This window comes from Gossypium arboreum, chromosome 6 (genome assembly GCF_025698485.1).
Source record: "Gossypium arboreum isolate Shixiya-1 chromosome 6, ASM2569848v2, whole genome shotgun sequence".
In the NCBI taxonomy this organism is placed as follows: Eukaryota; Viridiplantae; Streptophyta; class Magnoliopsida; order Malvales; family Malvaceae; genus Gossypium; species Gossypium arboreum.
In genome coordinates this window covers 41,331,740-41,335,140 of record NC_069075.1, presented here as the reverse complement: position 1 = coordinate 41,335,140, position 3,401 = coordinate 41,331,740, and the positions used below count along the sequence as shown (strand labels likewise).

At 33.5% G+C, this 3,401-nt stretch overlaps 1 non-coding gene across 1 annotated transcript; it reads left to right on the top strand.

The window, feature by feature from the left end:
• The first annotated feature begins 1,826 nt into the window (after nucleotides 1-1,826).
• Nucleotides 1,827-1,934, top strand: LOC128294480 (small nucleolar RNA R71). Its single transcript, XR_008284790.1, has one exon. It is a non-coding gene; the product is annotated as a small nucleolar RNA R71 (small nucleolar RNA).
• Nucleotides 1,935-3,401: the final 1,467 nt, after the last annotated feature.

Genomic DNA, 3,401 nt, shown 5'->3' with positions numbered 1-3,401 from the left:
GCTCCTTTCTCTCGTTATCAGTATCACCACCAAAATAAAGATTGAGACGATGATCGTTTACTTAGAATGTGTCGTAATTAGGGTTTGTTACCTCAAAGGTTCTATTTGGGAATATGTTCTGTACTAGAAATGGATTTCATCATCTTGATTTAACTCTGCAGGGAATATTTGTGGATCTAAATTGTCCAACAGCACTTTGTGTCTAACTTTGTATTGATTTGTCCTCTTCAAATGAACACCATGGTGTCGCTTTGTTATTTCTTTGAACATTCTTGGTTTCTCATAAGCCTTTGGTCGCCATTCATCTAACTCATCAAGTTGTACCATTCATTCTTCACTCATCTTTTGATTTCTATTACATTGGCAAGGATACGGTTTGAACGTGTATTCATAAGTGATTTCCTGCAAAGAATGTTGAGTCACAGAATTACTAACATTATCAAAATAGTGAGTATCATCTCACTCGTTAGAAACTTTTACAAATTCACGTGCTTGAAGAGTAACCTCTTCATTACCTACCCTCAACACAAGTTCACCATTACCCATATCAATAACAGTTCTAGTAGTGGCTAAAAAAGGTCGACCTAAGATGATGGGTTCCTTAATATCCTCAACCATGTCCAATATAACGAATTTAGTAGAGAAAATATATTTATCTACTTTAATAAGTAAATTTATCTACTTTAACAAGTACATCCTCAATAACACCCTTAGGATACTTACCCGAGACCAAGTTGTTTGAACAATTTATAAGGCATCAGATTTATACTAGCACCCAAATCAACCAAAGCTTTTTCAATATTTAAGTTACCAATGACATAAGGGATAGTAAAACTCTCTAGTTCCTTAAGCTTGGCGGGTAGTTTGTTTTGGATAATAGTCTAGCACTCCTTATTGAGCTCAAGAAATTTACCATGCTGTTCATTCATGTAATATTTCTTCACTTCTGTTAGATATGGAATTGGCAGTTTGTATTCTCTAATCACTGGTTTATGCTCTTTCTTTCATTTCTTGACCCCATCATTTTTCTCAACATATTCTAAATTCAACTTTTTTTAGGCTCGACTAACACCTTTCCACTCTGTACAATGATTGCGTAGACTTGCTCTTTTGGGTTGGTTTCAATGTTACTAGGTAAACTGCCTTGTTGTCTCTCTGAAATCAATTTAGCAAGATGACTAATTTGATTCTCGAGTTCCTGAATAGATGTCTGCTAATTTCTCAAAGCTGTCTCAGTGTTCTGTAATCTAGTTTCTGACATTGAAATAAATTTCATTAACATCTCTTCCAGATTTAGCTTCTTTTCTTGCTGATAAGGTTGTTGAAATTCTGGAGGGGGTTGTGACCTTTGATTTCCTTGACCACCTTAAGAAAAATTTGAATGATTCCTCCATCCTAAATTATAATTATTTCTATAGGGGTTATTCTGAGGTCTATAATTATTACCCATAAATTCGACTTGCTCATACTCTATGTTAGACTTGAAGGGTGAATATTCTGGATTAATCATCCCCACTCCAATCGCATCACATTGCATTACTGGATTCATCTTCTTAGCCATACTCAACTCTTCAATTTTCTTACTCAGCCCTTCCACGTGACTTGCCGATATAGAAACTACATCTATATTAAAAAAATTAGCTGCCTTAGTAGACTTTGTTATCATAACTTGCCACTGATAGTTATTTAGTGTCACCTCCTCAAAAAATTCTTAGGCTACCTTAGGTGTCTTATTATTCAATGTTCCACTAGCTGCTACATCAATTATTTGTCTAGTCGAGTGATTCAAACCATTGTAAAATATTTGGACTTGAAGCCATAAAGGTAATCCATGATGGGGGCACTTTCTCAGAAGATCCATAAATCTCTTTAATGCATCATACAATGTCTCAAGCTCGAGTTGAGAAAAAAGAGGAGATGTCATTCCTTAACTTAGTTATTTTGGTTGGTGGAAAATACTTCAACAAAAACTTCTCAGTAATCTCAGCTCAATTCGTGATGGAACCCTGTGGAAGTGAATTCAACCATTGTTTCGCCTTTTCTCCTTGAAGGGAATGGGAACAACCGTAAGCATATGGCATCATCAGATACGACATTCATCTTAAATGTGTCATAGATCTCAAGAAAGTTTGCTAAATGAGCATTCGAATATTTATCTTGCAACCTATCAAACTGAACATACTGTTGCACCATTTGAATCGTGTTCAACTTAATCTTAAAATTGTTTGCAGCAATAGTACATTTGACGATACTCGATTCAGCCCCAATTAGAGTGGTCTTAGTGATCTGCCATAATTTAGTGTAGCATATTAAACTAGTTTTCACACTTTATGAGTTTGAAATTAAGGATTATCATTAGGATTTAATTATGTTTTAGTAATTTTTTCTAAGATTAATAAAATCTACAAATTGAGTCTTTTATTGACATTGGGGGCTGCATAAGGCGTTAGGGTAAGCTTATAACTTCCCAAAATAGGGCCTAAACAGAATAGTGGTTGCGAAACCATGAATCTGAGATCAAAAAAAAATATTCCGATTAAGTTTTAAGGTTTATTCATTGATTGAATAATTGTGTGAAAATTTCGTGAAGAAATTTTTTGTATAAGTTCCTAATTTGATAATTAGGACTAAATTGTAAAATTAACAAAATGTGTGTTCTAGATAGTAAAAGTGATTTAATTGAAATGGGTTCTTAAAGTGGAAGTCCTTATTTAGTAATTATACCATTATATTTAAGTTTGGACAAAAATGGGCAAGAATAGGACAAATTTGAAAGAAAAGCCTTTAAGGGCATTTTGGTCATTTAGTAAGTAAAAGAATTAAAAAGGGAAAATAAAGCCAAAATTGGTCCATCTTCTTCGTGGAGGCCGAATATAGCATGGGGGAAGCCATGGTTAGGGTTTCCAAGCTTTTCAAGCTCAATAATAAGTCCGCTCTAGCCTCGTTTTTAATGTTCTTTATGTTTTTGGAGTCCCGGTAACTTGATTTAGCTTATTCTAGCAATAATTCATGCTAGGGTTCATATTTGGAAAAATACCCATAGGTTAAATGTGTTTACTTTGATGTTTTATGGTAGAATATGAAGCTTGAAATTATGTTAAACAACTTTTGCTAAGCGATTTTAAGTGAAACAAGTGAAACGACATAATCGGTAAAAATACCTAATGTTCATAAGTACATGATAGAGTGGGAATTTTATGTTTCCATAGAAGGGAAAAATGTCCAACGTGTCATAAAACATAAGAAAAATGGATAAATTTTAATTTTTGAGCCTAGGGTAAAAATCGTAATTCTGTAAAGGTTTAGGGGTAAAATTGTAATTTTTCCAAAGTTTGAGTTAGGGAATGTTTTGAATATTACATTAATTAAATAAGTGAAATATTATGTTTTAGATCCGAAAA